The sequence below is a fragment of the Plecotus auritus genome, assembly GCF_963455305.1.
Source record: "Plecotus auritus genome assembly, chromosome: 8".
NCBI lineage: Eukaryota > Metazoa > Chordata > Mammalia > Chiroptera > Vespertilionidae > Plecotus > Plecotus auritus.
The window spans coordinates 154,302,466-154,322,550 of record NC_137782.1 but is presented as its reverse complement, the minus strand read 5'-3'; the positions used below and the strand labels follow the sequence as shown (position 1 = coordinate 154,322,550).

The following is a 20,085-nucleotide window of genomic DNA, read 5'->3' as shown; positions in this document are numbered from 1 at the left end:
TGGATTTTTGTATTGGCAGGTGTTCTCAGATTTTGCTTACAATTTTAAAAGATCTGCTTTAATTATCTAATTATTACAATATGGTGATGAACTGGAGTAGCATTTCAAGTGTAATTGATCTGATTTGGCTAGCTTAACCAGTATTCCAGAAAACAGAGGAGAGGCAGACAGACACTAGTGTTGTTCTTGCCTTCATATTCATACTTCTCCTTCAGACCCCTGCGACATGCAGCTTCTGTTATTCTGCCACAATCTGCTATTGCCAAAACATCCCTGACAACAGAACTATGATAACCGCTGCAAAATTTTCTCCTCAGCTTCCCAAGTGTTCAGTCATTAACAAAACAAGAAAGCAAGAAAATGGGAAAGGTACTGAAAGTCCAGTGCCTACAGCTGGTTTCAGCAATTTCAACTTGCGTAAGACCCCATGTTTGTGAAAGAAACCCAAGAATCTTTGAACAGGATGTAATCAACCTCCGATCTGCTGAGAAACACTGCAAAAATGACTTCAGCTGCCAAAAATAATAATGTCGTTTACAAGCAGCTTCTCCTATGTCTAAGGAAGAACTAGCCACCCAGGAGTTTGTGCTGGCTTTGGAGGAGCGAGAGAAGAAAGAGGCAAATTCTACCTCCCCCACTTTAAAATACACACTATCAGAACCCACTGGAAGCTGTGGCCCATTCCAAAGGTGCTGGCAACATAGAGGGACATTCATATCCACAAAAATTCTGAACGGTAAGTGACCCTGGACAAAGGGATTATATTTGGCAACAATTCTGTGCTGTCACTTTCCCTATGTAACCAAGCTGCCCTGTCTCATGTTAAATTCCTTAGTCACGAACCCCAACCCAAATCTTCCCTCCTTTCTTTTTCTGCACCCTGCCCTCTTCCCCCTCCCCCTCAAAAATATTATCTGGCAGCTTCTCTTAAGGGACATCAAGAGCTTAGGAGGGAATATTCACGAATGCTCCTTCAGATAACTTTCATCACAAAGCCCTGCACCTACCTCTCCGGCAAGCCTGGCTGTGGGGTCCGCATGGGCTGGATGTGCAAAAAGACCCGGTGTGATGGCTTCTCCAAATTTACCAGAAAGAAGGGACCTGGGATGCTTGTCCTTTAAGTGTCTCTAAACATGGTTTGCATAGCTGGATCTCTGCTTATCTGTGCCTTTCGGTTTTCGCTTCCATACATGGATCTGCTCCCAACAGTAACTCCAAGCTGTCGAAAAGAAGCTATCTGGCAGCTCCCCGCTTCATCCAACACATGGATGATAAAAATACACATATAGAGATCCTTCCAGCCAGGCCCGTTTCTCACCCCACCATCCTGCCACTGTGCCTTTTTGCAAATGCCCTTTTCAGATCGACATTTCTCCTCTCCACACATTCGGAGAGCTAACAGTTTCTATCTGATTCCCACAAAAAGATTTCAGGATAGGGGTTTGCTTAGCTTTATGAAAACAGAGTATGATTAAGGTCCCAGAATCTTCATCCTTAAAGATTCTAGCAGTTAAGATGTGCATGGGACCCAAGAAATGTTTAGTGAATGAATGAACATACAAATGAATGGCTGAGCAAATGGATGACATTGTATGTGAATAAATAAAAACATAATGCATTCACTTAATTAGGAATAGTTGTTAACCCTTGTCTTAAAGGATAAGGTAGCAGCTGAAGGTCAAAGTAATCAAAATATCTAAAAGAAAAGGAGAGGCCAGGTTCTTACTGCAACAACTTCTCATTTAGGATATTGTGGCAGTACTTACTTAGTAAGCTATTATAGAGCATATGGTTTGAGGTTTAGAAAACTTTTTTTAATGTAAAGAATGTAAACCTGAATAGAATACTAATTGCTACACTTGTTAAGTGTCAGTGATACTGTAAATGACACATGACTATGACCTAAATTTTAAGAGGGGGAGGAGGAGGGGTGAGGAATCCTGCTCTGTATAGTAGGTGAGAGGTACTCCCTCAGGGGTTGCCCAAACTCTGCTTAGCTTTCCAGTTCCTTTGTAATTTTGCTTCTCAGTTTTTAAATTTATCTTTCTCTCTCTCTCTCTCTTTTTTTTAAATTTGTTGTTACTCTATTTAACAAGTGGTCAAAATATGGAGAGAGAGAAAGAGGGGTAATTTCCAAATAACATATTTCCATTGGTAAATTTTTCTCAAAGTCATCTTTAAACTTTTGTAGAGTTTTTCTTCTTGAAGAAGAAATAAAGAAATTTGAGGCATACAGGCACAATTCATTTTAGTGTACTGAAATAAGATTCGTTTACTTAAAAAAATTTAGAGGAAAAAATGGAGGGATAGACAAAACAAGACTTGCAAAATAATAATTGTTACCGGTGGTCAATATGGGTTCATTATAGTATCCTTTCTACTTTGTGTATATTTTAACATTTCTGTAAAAGAAATAAAGGAAAAAAGAGAGAAGAGTACAAAATGGATATATAAATGGCAAGTTTGAGGAATCCTGGATTTTAGTAATCTCTATGCAAAGCAAGAAGGGGCAAGGTTGTGTCTTTTCATTCAAAATATTCTGACATTCTAACTTTTTCCCTCTAAATCCAATCATATATATTCATATTCTATATAATAATATACTTCATATTATATAATATCTATATAATATGTTATATATAATATGTGCATATTATATATAACATATATATTAATAACATCCTATCTAATAAAGGAGAAACATGCAAATAGACCGTACCTCTGCTATGCCCACAAGTCACGCCCACCAGCGAATCAGGAGTGAGTATGCAAATTAATCCAACCAAGATGGCGGTTAATTTGCATATCCAGGTGCAGAGCGAAGACTGAAGACAGCATAGAAGGAAGCCAAGCGCTGCAGAAGGGAGCGAAGCTGCGGAGAAGCAGGCGGGGTGGCAGAGAAGGGAGGGAAGCAGGCAGGGCGGCAGAGACGGCCACAGGAAGCCCTATTCTTGCAGGAATCTTCCTGCAATGGGCCTCTAGTTATATATAATAATATATAGTCTATATAATAGTGTATATCTAATGAAAATTAATGTATTATATTTATTGTTATTTTTAAAATATATTTTTATTGATTTCAAAGATGAAGGGAGGAGAAAAAGAGAGAAACACAATGATGAGAGATAATCATTGATGGGCTGCCTCCCGCACAGCCCCCACTGGGTATCGAACCTGCAACCTGGGCCTGTACCCTTGACCAGAATCGAACCCGGGACCCTTCAGTCCACAGGTCAATGCTCTATCCACTGAGCCAAACCAACTAGGACAATATCTGATATTTAAAAAGCAGACCAAATATAGCTCAGAGATGGACAGAGTAGATGATTACCTTACCCAGGAGCATTCAATATCCTCTCTTCACTTGCCTTTTTCTACTTTAGAAATTCAGAAGCAACACTCTGTTTCCTCACAGTCCTTGGCAGCTGGGAATGTCCACGTAACTCAGTTTGGTCAGGCAGGTGTAAACAGGAGCCCCCTGGGTGGGACTTCAGAAAAGCCTTTCTTTCTGCTCACACCTGGCAGGCTCAGCTTGTCCCTTTACCCCTTCCACTTATTTCCTTCTGAGACAGAAAGCTCGAAGCCTGAAATTGCTGCAGCTATTTGGTGACCAGGAGGCAACACGTGGAAGACGAAGGCTATGGAGCATGGCACTGGCACTGTCACAGAGTTCTATTTTTTTCTCTGTTAATCAAGAGAACACTTGACCTTCTAAACTTAGAATTATCCTATGAGTTAATGCGTGTGGTATATCTTCATAAATTATAAGGGATTATATGAATGTAAGGTGCTGTTTATTTAACACACAGCATAGTTGATACACAGGACCCACAGTGACTCCACAGTTACATATAACAGAGACTAGGAGTCTGCTTTCTGTTCAAAGAAGAATCTGCGGACACTTTGACTGCCTTAATTTAAACCTGTTTGTGAATTCTACTCTGGAGTTAGGAGCAGCCAAAGTATGAAAAGCTTGTATATTCCAAAGTCTATTTGCCTATCGTGGGTTGGCCAAATGATGATGGCAGGCTCTTGCTGAGGTTTGCTGGGGAAGTGAGCCAATTTCCTGCCTTACCTTGGACAATCAGTATTCTGGGCTTGGGTGATCTCATCCAATTCTGGAAGATGCTGTGGGATGTGTGGATAGGAAAATATCTGATAAAGAGCGTAAGGGCCTATCATGCTTCCCAAGAAAGAGGTTCAATTGGCCTCCTGTGAACCCTGTCGATGCAGAAGTCAGGATTACTGTATTAACATCCATTTGCCCCACTCCATGAAAAGGATATAGTACAATGCTTCTGGGCATGCTGTTTCACTATGGGGTGCTTTGCACAGGCTGTTCCTTTCAATGGAATGTTCTGTACTTCCTCCCAAAATATGTACATATTATGTACCTCCCCCCAAAATACGTACATACATGTACTCCACCTTTGCCTGAAGAACATATTCTGTCTTTTAACATTCCGCTGAGTGTCTCTTCCTTTCTGAAATTTTTCCTGACCTCACAACCAGGTATTCTAAAGCACATATAGCATTTTCTTTTAGTCTGTTCTTACCTGTCAGCCCTTGGCCATTCGACTGTGAGCTCCTGGAAGACAGGGGCATCGTGTTATTTGCCCAACTCTGTATTGCCAGCATAGTGTCCATCCTATAGTAAGCAAACCACAAGTTTGTTGAAGAATTAAATGCATTGACAAATGAGTAAACAATAGTTAACTCTCAACTACTGGCTATTAGTTTAGCAAGCCCCCTGCTGTGTAAGGAAGGTATAAGAATCTCAACTATCCCATTGCTTATCTGTGTAGGGATTGTCAACTCTAAGGAAACAGAAAACAGTATTCAAAATATTGACATCATCCTGATTTAGCCAGGAAGATTATCTAACAATTAAGTTACCCAATTCAATGGGCCACTGCATTAGCACAGACCATTCAGAGTGGATAGCTGACACCAATTATTACTGTTAAAGAGGGGTGATGATTGCACTTTTTAAAAACATTGTAGATATTAATTTTTTGTGATTTAAAAAATGTTTCTTTCTTTGTCTAATGATGTGAGGGTAATCTTTTATGAAAGACTTGTTAGGCACACAGCAAGTTTTCGAAGGATTTGAAGACAAACGAATAGCAAAATTTCCATTCCATCTTGCAAGACCAGAAATGAGAAAAAAGAGATTAAACATGGCTTTTACCCTTGAAGATCAGTTCAAACATCACCTTTTCTAAGTAGGTTTTCTTGACCTGTTTCCCGTACCACTATTGACATATTAATTAGTCTCAGTTGGGTTTAGCACAATGTTCATGTTTCCTTTTTAACAACTTTTTTGATATATAACTCACATACCATACAATTTACTGAGTTAAAGTTCACAATTCAATGGTTTTTAGTATATTCACAGATATGTGCAAAGATCACAACTATCAACTTTAAAACATTTCTACCGTCTCCTTATCCCTCTGTCCTCCCCTGCCCTAAGTAACCACTAATCAAGTTTCTGTGTCTATACATTACCCTATTGTGGACTTTCATACAACTGGAATAATGTAATATGTGGTCTTTTGTGACTGGCTTCTTTCCCTTTTTAAAGCTCATCCATTTGTAGCAGAAATCAGTATTTTCATTCCTTTTTAAGGATGAATAATACTCCATTGCATAGATCTACCATATATTGTTTATCCATTTATCCATTGATGAACATTTGGTTCCCATCCTTTTTCCATCTTTCGCCTATTATAGATAATGCTGCTATAAACATTTGTGTTTTAATTTCTCCGGGATGTGCACCCAGGAATAGAATTGCTGATAATTCTGTTTAATTATTTTAGAAACTGCTAGATTGTTTTCTAAAGCAGTGTCACCAATTTACAGCAGTGTATGAGGATTTACTTTCTGCACATATTTGTTATCTGACTTTTTCATTCTAGTGTTTGTGATGTGGTATCTCATTGTGGTTTTGATTTACATTTCCTGATGACTAATGATGTTGAACAATTTTTCAAGTGCTTATTGTTTATTTGTATATCTTCCTCGGAGAAATATCTATTCACATTCTTTGGCCATTAAAAAAAAACTAGGTTATTTGTATTTTTTATTGAGTTGTAAATGTCTTTTATACACTCTAGAACAAGTACCTTAGATATATGATTTGCAAATATTTTCTAGAATTCTGTGGATTGTTTTTTTCATTTTCTTGATGGTATTCTTTGAAGCACAAAAGTTTTAAATGTTAATGATGTTCTATTGATCTGTTGTTTTCTTTTGTTGCTCATACTTTTGGTATCATATGCCCAATCTGAGGTCATGAAGATTTGTCCTTATGCTTTCTTCTAAGAGTTTTATAGTTTCAGCTCTTATATTTAGGTCTTTCATCCATTTAAAGTTAACTTTTCTGTATAAAATGAACTTCATTCTTTTGTATCTGGATACCCACTTGTCCCAGCACCATTTGTTGAAAAGACTATTCTTTCTCATTGAATAGTCTTGGTACCCTTGTTGAATATCAGTTGACCTTAGATGTATAGGTTTATTTCTGGAATCTCAGTTTATTCCTTTTGACCTATATGTCTCTCCTTGTGCTAGTAACACAGTGTCTTCATTATTTTATAGTCATTTTAAAATCAGGATGTGTGAGTCCTCCTACTTTGTTCTTTTTTAGGATATTATGGTTATTCTGGTTCCCTTTTAAGTCATAAAGTTTAGAATCAAGTTGTCAACTGCTATAAAGTCAACTGAGATTCTGATAGGAATTATGTTGAATTCATAAGTCAGATTAGGGTACACTGCCATCCTAACAATATGTTTTCTGGTCCATAACAGAGGGTGCTTGCCATTTATTTAATTTCAACAATATTTTATAGTTTTCAGAGTACAAGTTTTTCACTTTTTTGTTATTCCTAAGTATTATATTCTTTTTATGCTATTGTGAATGGAATTGTTTTCTTAATTTTATTTCAGATTGAAAATGAAGCCATCTAGGTCCTTATTTTATGGGTAGTTTTTTGCATACTACTTAAATCTCTTTTCTTGATATAGATTTATTCAGATTGTCTGTTTCTTCTTGAATCAATTTAAGTAGTTTGTGTCTTTCTAGGAATTTGTCATTTCACCTAACTTATCAATTTGTTGGCATACAATTGTTCATAGTATTTCTTTTAATCTTTTTTTTTCAGTAGGGTCAGTAATAATGGCCACTCTTTCCTTTCTAAATCTTGGAATTTGAGTCTTCTTTCTTTTTTTCTTGGTAATCTAGATAAGTGTCTGTCAATTTAGTTCTTATAATTGTTATAGCTTTTTAATCAATTGGCTCTTTTTATTATAAAATGTGCCTCTTTGTCTCTGGTAACATTTTTATTTTAAAGTCTATTTTGCCTAAATTAGTATAGCCACTTCAACTTTCTTGTGATTGCTAAATTCATGATCTGTCCTTTTCTTTCCTTTAATTTTCTATCTATTTATGTCTTTGAATCGAAAGCATGTTTTCTATAGAAAACATCATTATATTATTTTCATTTTATTGTTTTTAATCCAGTCTGAAAAATCTCTATCTTTTGATCCAATTGTTTAACATCCTCACATTTAATTTTATTATTGATGTAGTTGAATTTAAATGTTTCATTTTACTTTTTGCTTTATATATGTCTTGGGTCTTTTTTGTTCATCTATTCTTTCCTACTACTTTCTTTAGCATTAAGTGATATTTTCTAATGTAGTATGTTAATTACTTTAGTGATTTTTTTCACTATATTTTTGAATTATTGTTTATTGATTGCTCAAGGGTTACTATATACATCTTAACTTATCAGGATCAGCCTCAGATTTAAACTAGCTTAATTCCAGTGATATACAGAAATATTCCACTTATATAGCTCTACTCCTGTCCCCCTTTTTGTGGTATTATTGTTATATATATTGCATCTATTAATGTTACCAAATCAATAATACATTGTAACAATTATTACTTTACCACCTGTAGTCACTTTCTTAGCCCAATACAGCTTTGTTTCCACTGTTCCTTTTGTGCATTGTATTATGGGTAAATATATTATACATATATAACGTTTTTATTTGTGACAGGCCCAACAATATATTATATGCATAATTTAATATAATTCTCTTTAAATTGGTTAGTAGAAAGGAGAAAATATGTATTATAGTGTTTTTTATAATTACTTAATTACCTTTACAGTACTCTTTGTTTATGTGGCTTCACATTGCCATCGAGGCTTGCTTGCTTTCAGCCTGAAGAACTTCTAGAATTTCTTATAGGGCAAGTCTGCTAACAGCCATATTCTTTGATCTTTTGTTTATCTGGAAAAGTATTTATTTTTGCTTTATTTAAAAAATAGCTTTGCTGATTGTAGGATTCTTGGTTGAGAGTTTTTTGTCTTTGTACATTTTGAATATGTTATCCTACTGCCTCTGGCCTAGGATTTCTGCTGAGAAGTCAGAAAATCATCTTACTGAAGTTCCATTGTAAAGTGTCCCATTGTTTTTCTTTTATTGCTTTCAAAGTTTATCCTTGTCTTTGATTTTCAGCATTTTTACCATCCTGTGTCTATTTGTGGTATTTAGTTGGAGTAAGCAGTTATTTTCTAAATGTACTCTGTCTTTCTAAGACACCCTTTTCTTGGTCCTTTGGCTAGAGAGAGCAGGCTTTTGTTAGGACTTTTTTTTATACCAGCTCCATGTATGAGATGTCTGAGGCAAAATAAACCCAGGGAATTCATTGTTATGTTGTTGATGGGTCCCAATATCCCTCACTGGTCTGCCTTCTTTCAGAGTTTTATTATAATGCCTAGTGTTAATTCCTTTATATAATGTCCATTCCTTAATGTAATTTCCTATTTCCCCCCCTTAGTTGTACTTAGTGGGAGAAATAGGAAAAGGTATGTCTACCCCATCTTTCTGGAAGCAGAAATCTGAACCTTTTATCTCTTATAAAGTAATTACTCATTTTCCTTCTAACAGATACAATGATGGCTAAAATCAGTTTTATTTGCCCTAAAATGCCTCATTCCTTCAGTTAGCATTCAGTTGGCTAAATACTGCCAGGAAAGAAACAAACAAAAAAATACAAATGAACAAAATAAGCAATAAACAAATCAAGGAAACAAAATAGTCAGTTTGCAACTTTAGAGAGAAAAATATATGAAATTGAGAATAAAAGATACTCTTTAGAAATTTAAGTTAAAATCATTTACAAGTGTCTTAGATGTTTATTAAGTTGTGTTTTGATTTTTAATTTTGGGTTTAAAAAATAATAAAATTTTCTTGACTTAGCTGTTGTGGAAGTTAGCCATACATGATATGTGAATTAGAAGAGGTTGTAGAAGCATCAATATTATAACTCTATCATAACAACTTAAAATTTAAAGACTGTGGAGCTTAATAATCACTTCTCTAGGATACATTTTATTAATTATTTTAAACCAAATAAAGTTTCAATTGAAGTTTCCCTTTTAATCCTCCATTTTTAAATATTAACATCCAAGTTTGAATTTAACATTGAATAAGAATTATAAATTTACTTAATTATATCCTTAAAGTTTTTGTTAAATGTGGCCAAATCTCTCTCATTATTTAAAAATATAATTGTTTTATAATATTACAGATCCCACCAAACTTTTTTTCTAAAAACTATAGACATGTGCTTTCAATTTTAAGATCTTATTTGAAGGACAATTAGGTCCCAGGTACAAAACCCAGGCATCTATTTTCTCTTCTATTTCTTTCTCGAATTTTTCTGAATTATTTCAACAATTTCCATGATCACAACTACCACATATATTTTTAATTTTCAAATATCTACCTCTCTTCATGACATTTTTCCTTCTGCACTCTCTTTATAATTCCAACTTGTATTTGACTTTTCTGCTTGGATATATTGCAATGACCTCAAATAAAACCTGTCTGAAACTGAACAACTCAGCATTCTCCCACACAAACTAGTCTTCCTCATATTGACTTCTCCTTTATAAATAGGAGTACAACCTATTCAGTTTCTCAAGCTGGAAAGTTCAGTGACATGTGTTCTTTCTACACCCACCCTGCATTTAAATCAACACAAATTCCTTAAGATAACCTAATTTACCTCTTAAATTCAGTCTTTCATCACAACACTGTTCTCATAACTTTTGTTATTTCTCCCCTGGAAAGAACTTCTGATCTGACCTTTCTAATACCAATATTTTCTGACATTGGTTCCTTTTCCATTCGAGTTATATTCCTCAAATAGGATCTACTAGTATAATGAAACCATCATCAACAACAACAAATTTCCATATTTGTTGTTCTGTTCAAACTCTGCCTAGCTTCCCAGTGATCACAAGGTACACAAATCAATCTTCATCTATATCCTGTCCAGTTACATTTCCTACTACTCTCTCCTGTGTAGCTTATTTGCCAATGTTAATGAATTCTTCACTACATCGCACACACATCACACTCTCTATAACTAAGCTATTGCACATGTTTTTCTTTTCACCTAGAATTCCTTCTCTTTTCAGAGTATTGTTCATCCTGTAAGATCAAACTACAAGTCCACTTTCATTGTGAAGCCTTCCTTGAAGTCTTCATCCACATTCCACCTGAACTTTGCTAATGCCTTTTTTATACAATTTTTAGTGCTACATTGACTTTTTGATTATACCATGAATTCCTTGAGTGCTGGAACTAAATCTTAGTTAATATTGTATCTGGCACATAAACAATGTTGAGCACTTAATGTTTTGTACAACATTATGAAGGGCAGTAGTACATGAATAGTTAAGGGAATTAGAATTTACTAGGGCCATTGGGGGCCAGAGGGTCTTTTAAAAATGGCAAATGAGCAATCTGGGGGCAGGAGGGGGCTTGTTATTTTTATATTTATGCAGATTTATAGCTTAGTAAATGTTTTTGGTTACTTTACTATTGACTATAATTATCTCCCTTTTACCTAATGCAGAAATCGATCACTAACCTTGTAAGGCTGTAGTGTTCATTAATGTGTTATAAATGTTTGATTTAATGGAAAGAGATAATTTTACTGGCAAAGCTGTATGAGTTTAATATAATCCCATGGCTAGTAATTTTTGGACTTGACTCAGACTCTTAAAAAATCCAGATATAGAGTAGAGAGCTGGCACCCCTGTCCCTGGTGTCCCTGGTGAATATTAGCATTCATGAAGATAAAATACCAAACTTCCTGTTTGATTCTTCTTCTGGTTTTAATTTTTCCTTCTTGTTAAACACTGTGTTTTCTCTCTGTTTCTTCTTCTTTAGACTGACTGCATGACTTTCGATCATACCTTTCTACAAATTGATGTTGTGTTTCTACAAATTGATGTCTACATGACCATTACCTTGTTTTACAGGGCTGCACAAATTGTCTTATCTATATAACGCTCTTAGAGACAGCCAAGGGCAGGAATACCTGCAAATTATCATTAAAAACACAAGGATTGGAGCCAGGAACAGGGCAAAATTTGGCAAATGAAGTATTGGATCACGAGGTGTATATTAATATGAGGACTCTACAATGAAGCCTCTTACATAATATGTGAAATTGTGATCCAGTCTTCTGAGACTGTCTGCCCTATTCTAATAAAACATCACATTTTCAACACACTTGCATTGATTTTTCATAAAAAATATTGTATTCTGTCTCAAAAACATACTAGCTAGTGGAACTCTGAAGCAACTTTTTTCTACTCTATGATCAAGTACTGAAGTGTCTGAAAGAAAATGGAACTCTTAAATTTTTGTGGCATTCTCAGGTGGAAGCATCATAAATTCAAAACACTGAGCCACTCAGTCTACCCACTGGTGCTGCTTGTATCTCTGCTCTTCAGTAGGAACAAGCTAGCAGGTATTCTGCCTGGCCTTTCTTAAAACTGCAGCCCTACTTTGATCTTTACATATTTTAATTAAACTGAAATCACCAACTGATGACAAAATGCCTAACAAACATTAGGCATCATTTCTGTCTGTACCTCATCCTTTCTGCCTGTACCTCATCCTTTTATCAAGATTGGGCATCTTGGTTATTGTTATATAGATAAATTCAGATTGGGATCTTGCTCTATTCCTTTTTTTAAAAAATACATCTTTATTGTTCAGATTATTACAGTTGTTCCTCTTTTTTCCCCTCATAGCTCCCCTCCACCTGGTTCCCACCCCACCCTCTGCCCTTACCCCCCCCCCGCACTGTCCTCATCCATAGGTGTACGATTTTTGTCCAGTCTCTTCCCGCACCCCCCCACACCCCTTTCCCCCTGAGAATTGTCAGTCCACTCCCTTTCTATGCCCCTGATTCTATTATATTCACCAGTTTATTCTGTTCATCAGATTTTTTAATTCACTTGATTTTTAGATTCACTTGTTGATAGATATGTATTTGTTGTTCATAATTTTTATCTTTACCTTTTTCTTCTTCCTCTTCTTAAAGAATACCTTTCAGCTTTTCATATAATACTGGTTTGGCAGTGATGAACTCCTTTAGCTTTTTCTTATCTGTGAAGCTCTTTATCTGCCCTTCAATTCTGAATGATAGCTTTGCTGGGTAGAATAATTTTGGTTGTAGGTTCTTGCTATTTATCACTTTGAATATTTCTTGCCATTCCCATCTGGCCTGCATAGTTTCTGTTAACAAATCAGCTGACAATCGTATGGGTGCTCCCTTGTAGGTTACTAGCTGTTTTTCTCTTGCTGCTTTTAATATTCTCTCTTTGTCTTTTGCTCTTGGCATTTTAATTATGATGTGTCTTGGTGTGGTCCTCTTTGGATTCCTTTAGTTTGGGGTTCTCTGTGCTTCCTGGACTTGTAAGACTATTTCTTTCACCAGGTAGGGGAAGTTTTCTGTCATTATTTCTTCAAATAGGTTTTCAGTATCTTGCTCTCTCTCTTCTTCTGGCACCCCCATAATTCTGATGTTGGTATGCTTGAAGTTGTCCCAGTGGCTCCTTACACTATCTTCATATTTTTGGATTCTTTTTTTTTTTGCTTTTCCGGTTGGGTGTTTTTTGCTTCTTTGTATTTCAAATCTTTGACTTGATTCTTGCATTCCTCTAGTCTGCTGTTGGATCTCTGTATATTATTTTTTATTTCAGTCAGTATATGCTTAATTTCTAGTTGCTCCTTTTTCATATCCTTGAAGGTCTCGCTAAATTTATCAGCCTTTTCTAGAAAATTCTTGAAAAGCCTTATAACCATGGTTTTGAACTCTATATCCAGTCGTTTGCTTTCATCCACTTTTTTCATTTGTGACCTATTTCTTTGTCTTTGCATTTTGGCTGCTTCCCTGAGTTGATAGAGTGGCTTTGTGTGGTAGGTGTCCTATAGGGCCCAGTGGCTCAGCCTTCCTAGTTACCTGAGGTGGACACTCTTGGTGCACCCCTTTGTGGGCTGTGTGCACAGTCTTGTTTTTGTTGTTAAGCCTTGATTGTTATTGGTATCACTGGGAGGAATAGACCTCCAGGCCAATTGGCTGTGAGGATCAGCTGTGTCTATGCTGGGAGAACTTCTGTGCTGGAGACACCCTTATGAGATAAGACTTGCAAAAGCTTCAGCTTGGATGGGGTGGAGTCTCATGGTGGAGCAGACAGCAATGGCTTCCTGTCAGCCCTGCCCTAAGAGGCCCATGGGTCTCAGTGTCCCGTGGTAATCACTGCAAGCACCTCTGAGAGAAAGCCCGAGTTTCGCCCGCTGCCAGACAGTCCAGTTTCTCCCCGAATGAGTCTGGGTCCCAGAGTCTCTCCCGGAACTGGAGTTCAGAGCTGTCGGTAGCTTTTGTCTCCCTCCCGGTTGAGAAAGCCAGCCGTGTACTCAGTTGCCAGCCCTCTCCGCGTGTGTGCGCACCTTGGTACCTCTGCCTTCTGCAGCTCCTCTGAGTCTCAGCATGCTTTTCTCTTTCCTTCTAGTTGTAGAATTTCCACTCAGCCAGCCTTCCTGTGGTTCTGGATGATGTCCGTTTTGTCTTTTAGTTGTAGTTTTGAAATTTTTGTGTGAGGCAGCAGTTTAGGTGTATACCTATGCCGCCATCTTGGTTTCTCCTTGCTCTATTCCTTAAGACTTGCTTAATTTAGGTTGCATCAACAGAAAATATAAACTGGGTGACTTAAACAACAAATATTTATGGAAGTTCAGGAGTTCTGGAGGCTGGAAATCCAAGATCAGGATGGCTGCATAGTTGGATTCTTAGTTGGTGAAGGCCCTCTTCCTGGTTTTCAGATAGTCACCTTCTTGCTCTATACTCATGTGACAGAGAGTGAGTGCTTTGGTCTCTTCAGCCTCCTATAATGGAAACAATCTCATGATGGGCACTCTATCCTCAGGATCTCGCCTAAACTTAATTACCCCCATAAAGCCCCACCACATCCAAATATCATCATATTAGTGATTAAGGCTACAACATATGGATATGGGGCAGATACAAACATTCTCTCCATAGCAGGACTTGATTGATGTTACTTCTCATTCCTCACTTCTCTATTGTGGAAGGACTGCCACTTGTGCCTTTTATTATTATTTTATTTTAATAATGTATATAAGCCCTGTTCTGTAAATATCTTCTGTCACTCCTTGGGTTGCTTTTTCAATGTATTAGTGATGTCATTCTGAGTTTTCTCTAGTTCTTTAAATAGCTAGCTTCTATCAATCTGAGGTTTCACCTCAGATATAAAGTCCTCAGAAGGATCTTCATTAATCATCTTTTTTAGGATCCTGTCAGTGAAACATTTTAAGGAGAAGTACAGTATGATCAGATGTTCCATTTTAGAAAATCATTCATGCTATTGTGTGTAAATGATAGGGATAAGAGACCAGTTAACATATTCATCAAAAATTCTTGAAGACATCTTGGTTGATCCTGGTTTAAGATTGTTGCATTTGAGCAGTGGTCGGCAAACCATGGCTCATGAGCCACATGCGGCTCTTTGGCCCCTTGAGTGTGGCTCTTCCACAAAATACCACTGCCTGGGCGAGTCTATTTTGAAGAAGTGGCATTAGAAGTTTAAGTTTAAAAAATGTGGCTCTCAAAAGAAATTTCAATCGTTGTACTGTTGATATTTGGCTCTGTTGACTAATGAGTTTGCTGACCACTGCATGAGAGGGAAAAGAGTAGAGATGGAGCCCAGATATATTTAACAGTGAAACCTGAGACTTGGTGGATTAAATGTGAGAGATTGCAAGAGAGGGTGATAACATGACTGCCTCGTAAATTTCTGGCTTACGTGTTTGGGTGCCATTCAAAACCAAACTCCAATTTTGCCATTCCCTGTTCAGCATTTTCAATACTTTCCAAAACCACTTAGGGTGAAATATAAAATTCTTAACTTAGTTCTCAGAAATGTTTTAAGATCTACTTCCTGGTGACATCTTAATCTCACCTCTTGTCACTCACCCACCAAATGGCTTCATAGAAGCCACTACAAATGACTTGCACTGCATGTGCAATCTGACCACTTAGAAAACCTTGGTTTTCCTCACACTCATGCTATTTCCCCTATGCCTTTTCATCCTGCCTAGAATATCCTTCATTTTCTTCTTCTTTAGTTAGCTAATTATCCTTGAATTTTTAGGCTTACATCAGTTGTCCTCTCCTCTGGGAAGATGATGGCTCTTCCGGTATGATTTAGGTTTTTGAAGCACAATTTGCACAATCCTGCCATTCCATTCTATAATTATAGGGAAATTACTATTTTATTGTTTCTGTTTTCAATTAGATTTCAAATTCCATAAAGTCAGGGAACAGATTTCATTTGTACTTGAATTGTTAAGACTTAGCATGCTTGCCCTGGCTAGTGTGTTCAGTGGTTAGAGCATTGGCCTGTGCACCAAAGGGTCTCGGGTTCAATTCCAGGTCAAGGTCACATACCTCAGTTGCAGGTTTAATCCCTGACCCCTGGTTGGGATGCATTGGGGAGGCAACCAATTGTTTTTCTCTTTCTCTCCCTCCCCTTCCATCTCTCTCTTCTATTCTCTCTAAAACACAATTCTCAGGTGAGAATTAACAAACAAACAACAACAACAAAAATGACTTAGAATACAATAGGTGTTCAATATACTATTTCATTGAATAAATGACTTAATGGATAGATTATTAAATTCTTCTTGATCAGAAAGATAAAGCAAGATTTCATGGAATAATCAAATTAGATTTCTCACTCTTGAAGCTGCAATAGAATTGAGACAGGCACAGGTATTGGCACAGATCAAGCAACAAGTATATATGTCTTGAGTTCCTGAGTGAATAAATGGTAAATGAGAAGGTAGGAATTCCAGTTGGAAAGGAGAGTTTGAGTAATGGCAGAGAGGCAGTGTGGTACAGAATCTGTTTGACCAGTTTGAGGAGCCCACTTTGGTTGAAGGTTAGGGTAATTGATGGTGATCATGGGAACCCAAAGGACCTCAGCATTTTGATTTGGGGTTTGTTTATTTGTGTTATATATCCTTGTATGACAGATTACATGATCTGGCGCTTTGAAGTCATCTTTGGAAATCTGGCTCTAACTGAACTGGTGGTATCCAAGGAGATGATCTTGGGTAAATCCATTTCATTTTTGCTCTCTTTACAAAGTTTGATTTTGTTTTTCTGTGTCCTTGCAAATGACAGGCTTCCATTTCTATCCAAATTCATGTCTTTTGAGAAATATATATTTAAATTTCCAAGGAGATTATTCAAGTTTATACATATGAGCCCTTGAACAACAGAATAGAAAGCCCAAAGTACTGGTCTCAAATTCCTCCTGGGCTTCAAGGTCTCTAGCCCATCATAGGTGCCCACTGTGGATACTCATATGGCATGCAAGGTCCTTCCTCTAAGAGTAAGCAATAAGGTTGGGGGTAGTACTGAGTTATTATTCAATAATTTAGTTACATATCTCATTTAAAAAGCAAAGCAAAACAAAACAGTATTCAATTATTTTTGCTCTCTATTAAGACTGGAGATTCTCCTTTTAAAGTGGATTACAATATTCCTAACTTCAGGAACCAAACCTAATTTGTACTTGGTAATCTGTTTGTAGTACCTAATAATGTGTTACATTCCTAAATAAATACATTTCTAAAGAGATTTTTGTGAACTGGTATTTCCCTTAATTTACTCAGATGTTGCTGTTATGAAGACTGTCACCAAACACCGAATATAAAAAAATAAATCAGTGTTTAAAAGGCTTTACTCATTATAATAGAGTATCATTTAAAGTTTATTCTAGCTTCCTATGTACACAGCCTAGTTAAGCATGATCATGTGCAAGGGATTATCTCTATAGAACAGGCAGAAACATTAATGCTAAAATGAAGTACAACAAAGAATTTTTGTTTGTTTGTTTTGGTTATACTAGGCAGAGTTTGAAGAAAAGAGCTGAAATAGGAGTAAGCAATTTCAAGGCATTTTGATTGTAATTGTTGGACAACAGAATAGAGAGAAAAACTTGAAATGCTGTACCTTTCTCTCTCCATATCCTAGCTGGAACCCAGGGGACATTTAGGACTGGGGATTTAAATGCCCTGATGGATGGAGAGGCATCCTGTCAAACCAATTGGAACCAGACTGAATAAGGTTGACACTAATGGGAGAACTGAGTGATTATGGTGAAGCTGAAAAAGCCGGAGAGCATTTACCACACACAGCTGGTCATTGGTTCCAAAGAAAAATCAAGAGACTCGGCAAAAATTACTTGTTACTAAACATTTCTTAGGAACTAGCCATTCTAGAGATTCATTAAATCCATCTTCGCCCATAAATTGTTACATGTGTCATCTAAGCCATTCATTAACACAGAAATAAGGCACAGTGGCTGTTTAGAAAAATGCACAGACATTACACGAAGATCTATATTTTATCAAACAAGAGCTTAATTTATTTAAGGTAGTTTAGAACTATCTACAAGCTATTTAATGAGATTTCTTTTTGCAGGAAACAAGTACAGTAAATCACTGCTTTCCTTCAGTTTTTTTTTTTCATCCCGCATATAAAATTTTAACCATCATGAAAGAAAATCTCTGGTCCTAAAAACTCAATGATTGTCCACAAATATGGGTAAATGGAAACTATAGCCTTTCCATAACAACATTAGTCATTGTGATTTGTTTTCTATTTGCTACAGACTCAACGCTGGTAAGTGTAAGATGCTTCAAAGTATTTCTGTGCTTGTAATTTGCTTCAAGGACTAAGAGAGACAAGTTTGAAAGCAATATCTTCTGATCACGAAACAGCTGGAAACGGCAGCAACCTGATACCGAGCAATCAAGAACTGAAGGTTTATTTTGAATGGGAGGCATTGTCCAACTGCGAGACTGAGTGAAGCTGAGAATAAGTGCAAACACAATCAATAGAGACTTCAGGGGTGAAGTTACTGAGAATCTGTCTTGTTGCATGTCTTTCTGCTGCCACATTTGCACTGCACCCATAGATTGCAATACTGTCTGTGGAGAAGGAAACCATTCTTCAATTTTTTTTTATTCTTAATGACAGCTTTTGAGCTGTCATTTGAAAATACAATGATAAAATGGCTCAGAAATAAAAATTTCAAAGCTCCACTGTATATTGGACAGGTAAGAATGCCTCATCATTAAATGGTCTTTAATATATATTGCCTCTACAGTCTGCCATCTATTTTATTTACTTATTTTTATTATCGAGAGTAATGCAGATGTCCCTCCTTTATTTTCTCCCCCTTGCCACCCACCACCAGGTTCCTGCCCCACCTTAGGCCTTCTGGAATACTATGCAGTTATAAAAAAGAAGGATCTATTACCTTTGAGACAGCATGGATGGACCTGAAGAGTATTATGCTAAGTGAAATAAGCCAGTCAGACAAAATTCACATGATCTTCCTTATATGTGGAATCTAATGAACACAATAAACTGATGAATAAAATAGAACCAGAGGCATGGAAACATGGAACAGACTGACAAATGTCAGAGGGAAGGGGAGAGAGGGAGAAGAAGTTAACCAAAGAACTTATATGCATATATGCATTGCCTCTGTCATCTATTTTTTATATCATCTGTTCTCCCTTTTCTGTAGTTGTATAGCTGTGGGCAAAGTCATTACATTTAGCCTGGTCCCTACAATATAATTATTATCATTTATTTTAATCCTTATCGAAGGATATGTTTATTGATTTTGAGAGAGAGAAATATTGAGAGAAAGAGAAAAATCAATTGTTTGCTTCCCTTATGTACCCCAACCAGGGATTGAACCCGAAATCTAGGTATATGTGCTGACCTGGAATTGAACCTGTAACCTTTTGGTGTATGGGATTACACTCCAATCAACTGAGTCATCCAGCCCTTTGTTAGTGTTATTATTTGATTGATATAGATCATAGAAGCTGCTCATTAAATATTGTTGAACAATCTATAATTGCAGCATTTTATATTTGGATACCACTTTAGGTGTTTGCAAAACACTTTAACATAACTTATTTAATTAAACTTCACTAGAAAACAAATATATTGTCCAAATATGTGTTTTAAGCCTCCTTATTTTATAGCCACATTTCATGTATCACACACACCTGTCACAGATATGTGAAGACAGACACATGACTACATCAGCAATGTTTCCCAAACTCATGCATTATGCTTTGCTTAGAGTTTCCTTCTGATTATAACAAATAAAATAAAAAAATAAAAAAATCTTCCTCCTCTTTCTATTATAAGAAAACCATTTGATGATTTAGAAATCTGTCCTTTTTTCTTTCTTTCTTTCTTTTTTTTTTTTTTTTTTACCCCTATAACTGTGTAAGGCACTGATGGAGTCAGTTACCACATGGAATACAAACATGAATAAGATGAAGTTTTTCACTTAGGTGAGATAAAAATTCATTTGCTTTCTTCACCTAACCCTTCCCAACTAGCACTCTCACTAGACACTCATTTTAGAACCCTGGGAGGCAAGCTAAAGCCTGGGCAGGCTCAACTGTTTCTAGAACTGTTCTCATCTGCTTAGACGTACAACACTCTTTGTCATCTGGTTGCCTTTATATTGCAAAGGGCAGAGGCAACTTATTCATATCAACATCAGTGGGTCCAGAGTATTGAAATACTCCTCTTAGCGACAATGCCAAGTTACTTTATTTGTTCATGAAGCACTTAAA

General features: G+C 36.5%; 1 long non-coding RNA gene across 2 annotated transcripts; it reads left to right on the top strand.

Annotated features, from left to right (window-relative positions):
* The first annotated feature begins 514 nt into the window (after nt 1–514).
* Nucleotides 515–19,597, top strand: LOC308257274. 2 transcript variants are annotated; one of them, XR_013961542.1, is made up of 3 exons: nt 515–736; nt 18,087–18,534; nt 18,675–19,597. It is a non-coding gene; the product is annotated as an uncharacterized lncRNA (long non-coding RNA). The 2 variants fall into 2 exon arrangements; XR_013961543.1 differs by lacking the exon at nt 18,675–19,597 and adding an exon at nt 16,441–16,521 and having other exon boundaries at nt 18,087–18,569.
* Nucleotides 19,598–20,085: the final 488 nt, after the last annotated feature.